Genomic DNA, 7,372 nt, shown 5'->3' with positions numbered 1-7,372 from the left:
TCTAATTGGAACTGTATCTGCTGGCCTACACCACAGCCACAGCAACACCAGGTCCTAGCTGCATCTGCAACCTACACGATAGCTCACAGCAATACTGGATCCTTAACCCCCTAAGTGAGGCCGGGGATCGAACCCACATCTCATGGATTCCAGTCGGGTTCATTACTACTGAGCCACAATGGGAACTCCTAAAATACTTTATTAAATCAAGAACAATAAAACTTATTTTATGAAATAGTACTGCCTAGCACTTAGCAAGCACCTAATACATATTTGTTCTCTGCCTCATATGTCAGAATTATCTGCCCCACAGAATACAGACTCAGTACCAGAGTCAAACCAAAACCATAGAGCTTTTGTTTACAGTTTAATCACAGACACCTTAACTTGAATCTCTAGGGCAGTATTGCTCAAACTGTGTTCTATAGGCATGAACTTTAATCTTCCATTTAGTGTTCCCAAATTTGGGAAACAGTTCCGTAGTTCATTTCCCTCTTGGAGATTCATGATGCTCATGAACATATTTAAAAACTCTGTGAAGTTTAAAGAAATCTGTGTAATTTTGGTTTTGTTTTTATTTTTAGGGCTACACCTGCAGCATATGGAAGTTCTCAGGCTAGGGGTCAGATTGGAGCTGCATCTCCACCATACTCCACAGCTTGTGGCAACACCAGATCCTTAAAACACTGAGTAAGGCCAGGGATTGAACCCAAATCCTCATGGACACCATGTTGGGATCTTAACTCACTGAGCCACAACAGAAACTCCTTTGTTATTATTTTGTGTGTGTAATTTTAAGATATTATATTTTTCAGTTCTAGCATTTCTATCTTTTTTTAACAGTTTTCTGATTTTCTGCTAAGATTTCATCTTTTCATTCATTGTGAGCATGTTTCTTTTTACATTATTGAACTTAGTTATAATGGCTACTTTTTTTTGTTTGTTTTTTGTGTGGGTCTTTTTAGGATTGCACCCAAGGCATATGGATATTCCCATGCTAGGGGCCAAACTGGAGCTACAGCTACCAGCCTACACCACAGCCACAGCAATGCCAGATCTGAGCTGTGTCTGCTATCTACACCACAGCTCAAGGCAACACTGGATCCTCAACCCACTGAGCTAGGCCAGGGATTGAACCCACATCCTTACTGAGCCATGATGGGAACTCCAATAATGGCTACATTAAAACTCTTATCTGCAGATTCCATTCTCTGGGCCATCTAGGGGTTGGTTAATGTCTATTATGTTTTCTCTTGGAGAAAAATGTAGGAATCACATTTCTTTGTGTGTTGAATTTTGGATTCCATCCTGGACATTGAGAACAATACACTGCAGAAACTCTGAACTTTATTATGTTCCTTTAAAGAGTTTTCAGATAATATGACTGAACTCAAATTGCAAACTTTATCTTCCCTGACAAGAGCATCAACTAAAATCTTAGTTTATTTCTTCTAGTCTTAGCTGAAATGCTTGGTGTCTGTCCCATGCATTCTTAGTACAAATATCAGGCAGAGATTTGGATAGAGTTTATATATAGAATGTGGGCCTTCCTATTTCTGGTTCTCTCCTTTCTGAAAGGTCTTCCATTTTCTAGCTGCTGTGGTCACCCACAACTGTGTCTTCTAGATCTTCAGCTCAGTAATACTGAGTTTCTATTTGAGTTTGAGCCTGTTTAGCACAGCTCTCTGTAGGGGCCTGCTTTACAAAAAGGCCAACGGCTGTAAAAAAAAAAAAAAGGGAATTTCATCCAATGCCATTCTCTTCTACAAAGCATTGCCCCACATTTAGTACCTGCTTGCTTTCAGTTTTTCCACTTTTTGTTTATACTTTTTAAGAATTATATTTTCTCAATAATTTAATTTTTATCTGCAGAAAGGTTGGTTTAATATGAACTCCTGGGCCATTATTGGAAGTGGAACCTGTGTAATTTTCTTTAATCTAGCATTCCCTAAAGAGATTCTTCATTTGGTAGAATCTTATTGGTATATCATAGGCCTTAGTATTTCACAGAACTCATGTTGAGAAATGCTATTCTAAGATTTCCTATCCTGGGAAACTTTAAAAAATGGTGATAAAATTAACAGATTAGACCGTTAAAAAGCAAAATGGGTTTTGAGGGAAAGACGATGGAAATGAACTTGAGAAAGGCATTAAAAATGCAATCTTTCTCTTAATATTCTTGAAGGAATGTTCTATGAGGAAGCATGGTAGTTTTTCCATCATAATGCTCTCAAAAATCAGGGATGTACCCTCCAGGTACTTAATTCCTCTTGATCTATTAGGCGGCTGAAGTCCACGAATTTTTCTCAACCTTTCTTAAACCTGTTTATATTGTCAACTATTATTTAGGGTCACAGTTAAAAAGAAAACAAAATGCTAACTTGGGAGAATTAAGGCCCACAATTTTGTTTTACTTGAAGTCCTTAGACCCAAAGGTTAAAAGCAGGCCATAATGGATCTACACAAAGAAATAAATAATGCCAACTACTATATAGAATCCAAATACTATATAGAATCCAAACAACAAAAATTCTCAAATAATTACCATTTTTTTCTGGCCTCTTATCTTATTAGAGAAGGCAATTAAATAATTTGATATTAGAATATGACATAGGACCCATATAGTTGCAGCTTAACCTTCTATTTTTAACTATAATGGATATGGAAGTAATAAGATAAAACCAACCCATGGCTGCTGTTTAGAAAAATAAAAATAAAGACAAAGTGCTTTTTAGATCACAATAGAAGATTAAGGTATTTGCATTGTGATTTTACTGTCAAGTAAATTTTCTTGTATTCTATTTCTCTGAAAATTGGCAACTGTGTGCCATAATGGAATACAGAGGGACAGTCTCAAGCATAGGAGCCAGACACCCTGGGGTCTACTGATTCTTCAGTGCTATAAAATTAAATTAGATAATATTTATGAGATAATAATATATTATCTGTAAAGTACCTAATATAATGCCTGACATTCAGTGAATGTTGGTTTTCTTCTATTTGGTTTTCTGGGACTGTAAAAAGGAAAATTTTTTGATGCCAAACATGGATAGAAACATTTTATTATTAATTTTAACTTTGGACAGGCAAAAGAATGAAAGAAATGTACCTTCCTACCGATAGATAGCCCAGATCCCAAACTGCACTAGAATTTCCAAAATGTGAACCTGATCTTGTAACATTTTTCATCCCACTTTTGTATGTACTGCGTGAGGATGGTTTTACCGTCACTTATACCTTTATTTCTAAACTGTCAAGATAGCAACTTCCCAATTAAGTTATATTTATACAAGCACCTAAAGGGCTTTTTATTACATTAAATTTTGGTTGAATTAGATGGAACCCTTTTAGAGGAAATAGATCATCCTTAAAGCAATAAGGATGTTGACCTTATGGGCACCTTCCTGAGAATGATGTTTCATTAGTCCTGGATCAGCTTTTGGGGGCTGCAAGACAGTCTGAGCTCTGGAAACTCTGATCAGCAGCTCTCTCGCATCCATATTCCACAGGCTCTGTGTCTGGTCCTAATTTTACCTTCACGATGGCTTACTTTTATTTTCATTTTTGGCCCTGTTACACAGACTGCTGCATTGGAGACAGAAAGCAACAAGAAGGCAGGAGCCAGGCGCTGCCTCCAATCTGAGCATCCTACATAGGTCGAGCCTTTCAAGATGGAAATGATAATGAAGCTGGCCACCACGGTCCATTGTGAAAGAGGTCATTGGGCCTTCAGGTCACAAATGGAGCAGAATAAAAAATGAGAGGAGTGCCGTGAGATGGGGGAGGGTAGGCAGAAATTATGAGACAGAAGGTTAGGCCCTTGGATTCTCAGCCCACAAATCCTGGCGAGGAGGCGATGTGGGTACATGAACTTTCCAGAGATTGCTGGAGAAGAAATCACCTGCTAATCACTGCATTCTGCTGGTTGGATGTGGAAGGAATAGGATTTTCCTCAAACCTCAGTTTTTTGTTTTTCGTTTTTTTGTTTGTTTGTTTGTTTGTTTGTTTTTTAACCACAGATACATGTGGCAGCACCAGAGAAAACTGACGGTAACCAATTGTCTCTGAGCTTTTGTTCAGGCCCCTTTTCTGCTGGGCGAGGCTACGCAATTACTGGCGCCCATAGATGGCTGATTGTCCATGTGAGTAATTTCACTTCCCATCCATTTAGTGAGAAGATGTGGAAGTTGATCTGGCTCTGAACTAAGACTGGAACCAGAGAGCAGGCTACACTTGCCTTAGAAATAAACGTGTCCCCACTGCTGTTTTCATTAGGTGTTGCTGTAGTCCGGGCTCCAGGGAAATGAACTCTAGTCCGGCCGTCTTTCTGGAGAAGTTCAGATGTACTCCTGATCTGGTAGAGTAGGCTGTCAGTTTCACTTATTGTTAAGTTTTTGTAGTGGTTGTCAAGGTAGAGCTTGGCAGCCTAGAAGAGCACAGTTCTCTGTTTTATCCACAGACAGGGGACATTGTAATTTGACACTTACTGCCAAGGAGGAATTGTCCTTCCAATTCAGCTTATTGTTGGTTTATTTTTTCCCCCTCCTTACTGGCTTTTGATGGTCTCAAAAATCTTCTCAAAAGGACAGCAAAATTAGCCTTAAATAGCATTTCTGGGATTGCTTTTAACAATGGCAATAAGGCCGTAGCTTCTAGTCTTGACAGAAGTGGTTTCCTTACAACTTGCTTTTTTGGCTAACGACCACGTTTTAGCTGCTCTCTCCTGCAAGGAGAGAACAATCTGCAGCCTCATCTATTAAGTGTCTCTTTAGCTTTGGCATCTAAGGCAAAAAGAAGATTTGTTTGTTTGTTTATATTTTAGAGGGGACTTCTGCTTCAGTTAGCACATTTAACATATCAACAAGAATTTGTATGGCCATAAGTTCTGCATTTCACTGCAAGGAATCAAACATTCAAAAGCCATTTACTTACCAAGAGCTGTACTCAAGATGAAAATCTTTATCTTAAAAATGAACTTTGGAAAAAGGAGGAAAAAAAAACCATCCTGGAAACTATTTTGCAACTCTTTTTTTTTTTCCTTGCAGGTGACACTAGGCTGACTTTGATCTACAGACATGATATCATCGGCAGGGCGCGCCCAGTGCCAAACTACTGCATTCTTTTGACCAAAACAGTGGTTTTGTGCAGCCTCACGGATGCAGGCTAAAGAGCTTGAGAGCGGGCCTGTGTCTCCACAAACAGGTCAGAGCAGATTTGAATTACACAAGCCCTGCAGACGAGCCTCTTCTCTCCTAGCCCGCTGGGGAGTTTACATTTGTCAATTACTTCCTTCAGGGCCTGGCTCAAGATTCGTTTCTTCCAAGACGCCCTCTTTCACGAACTCACCTCACTCAGCCGTTCCCTCCACCACATCGGCTTATTACTCATCTGATGCGCTTTGTTCGGCTCTGCCACGTGCTGTTGTGTTTTACCTCGTGATCATTCTCTACATTTTTACTTTATCCTTGAGCTAAATTAAAACTGCCTTCAACGAAGGGCCTACCTACTATTCTTTTTGTGTACTCCTATAGCATTTAAGTAGTTTCTTTTTTTTGTTGTTTTGTGTTGTTGTTGTTGTTGTTGTTGTCTTTTGTGTTTTTAGGGCCGTACCCACAGCATATGGAGGTTCCCAGGCTAGGGGTTGAATTGGAGCTGTAGCTGCTGGCCTACACCACAGCTACAGCAACTTGGGATCCGAACCCCATCTGCAACCTACACCATAGCTCACGGCAAGGCCAGGGATTGAACCCGTGTCCTCAATGAATACTAGTTGGGTTTGTTAACCACTGAGCCATGACGGGAACTCTGCACAGTAATTTCTTAATAAAAGAGGAATGTTTTGTGGTCAGGGCATTGGGGTTAGGATCCTGCCTTTGCCTTCTATTCCTGAAAACTAGACTCTGTTACCTCATCAGGGGATTTTTCCAGCCTGCTCTGGCCATGGTGCACACAGACATACACACACAGACACACACAGACCCCGGCATAGTCCTTTCTGCTCTGAGCCCAGAAACCAGTGTCTCTCCTAACATCTCATGGATCTGATTTGTCCAAGGTTAGATGGTCCATAATCAAGAAGGCAGGGGAGAGAGATGTCTGCAAAGAGTGATATTAAGGCGCTATAGCAGAGGATCCAAGAGGCATGAGTGCAAACCTCTAAGTGCTGGGGAGAATTGTGGGGGTAACAGGTAGTTGGGATATGATGGATATGACACAGCCAAGAGCTTCAACTCTTCCCAGGCAGCTCAGGCTGGCGAGGGGCTGGAAAATGTAGAGCAATAGCGTTCCAATCAATGCTGATCTGAACAAAAGTTTTTCGCGTCTCTGAAATAAAGATAGAAGGTCTCACACATTCCTAGGGTATACGTGAAAATGTGCTGGGGGAAATATGAAGCCGCAGGATAAACAAGGAACTTTTTCTGTTATGACTGTTTTACTAAACACTTTTTTTTTTTTTTTGAATGATGATTTTATTTTATTTTTTTTTTCTTTTTGCTATTTCTTTGGGCCACTCCCACGGCATATGGAGGTTCCCAGGCTAGGGGTCCAATCGGAGCTGTAGCCTCGGCCTACGCCAGAGCCACAGCAACGCAGGATCCGAGCCGAGTCTGCAACCTACACCACAGCTCACGGCAACGCCAGATCATTAACCCACTGAGCAAGGGCAGGGACCGAACCTGCAACCTCATGGTTCCTAGTCGGATTCATTAACCACTGCGCCACGATGGGAATTCCCTAAACACTTTTGGAATCTTTCAGTTGCAAATGAACTAGCTTAATCCACCTACCTTCCTTTACTAGGAAGGGGTCGCTTGTCTGGGAAGCACATGAAGGAACAGCTGGATACAGGGGCTCCAGTGGTGGTGTCGAAAGTCTAGCTCTCTATCCATCTTTCTGCTCTGCTTGGCCTAGTTCAGTGTGCACGCTTTCTCCCACTTGCAGTTAAGCTGGTTGCTGGAAACTCCAGATCCTTATTTACCTTACTTAGCCAACCACAAGAAGGCCAAGAACGCCCTTCTCTTCATATCCACATTCCTATTAAAAGACAATGCAGTTGTGCCTTGCTTGAGCCGTGGACCACGGCTTGAGTCGGGTACCGTGTCTGGCCTAGTCCATGTCAGCAACTCAGCTCTGTGATCAGAGATCAAAGCCATTATGGATAACAGCCCCCAGCAAGGATGCAGTAGGTGGATCGTGGTTTCCCTCGAGGAAACAGACAAATCTGTGTCCACGACACTCAATGTTCAATCATTTAGAACATTTTTATACTCTAATAAACCCTTTTTGGGCTACCAGCAGGGTTGGGGGGTACATGGTTTAACTTTTCTGTTGGTGTTGGAACTTCAATGAACATGTTTGTGGAGCGCTAGTC

At 41.1% G+C, this 7,372-nt stretch overlaps 1 long non-coding RNA gene across 1 annotated transcript; it reads left to right on the top strand.

Moving 5' to 3' along the window:
* Window positions 1,058-5,588, top strand: LOC102158113. The gene is made up of 3 exons (XR_002337443.1): window positions 1,058-4,142; window positions 5,046-5,202; window positions 5,296-5,588. It is a non-coding gene; the product is annotated as an uncharacterized LOC102158113 (long non-coding RNA).

Source organism: Sus scrofa, chromosome 12, assembly GCF_000003025.6.
Source record: "Sus scrofa isolate TJ Tabasco breed Duroc chromosome 12, Sscrofa11.1, whole genome shotgun sequence".
Classification (NCBI taxonomy): domain Eukaryota; kingdom Metazoa; phylum Chordata; class Mammalia; order Artiodactyla; family Suidae; genus Sus; species Sus scrofa.
This window is presented reverse-complemented; position numbering and strand designations above follow the sequence as displayed.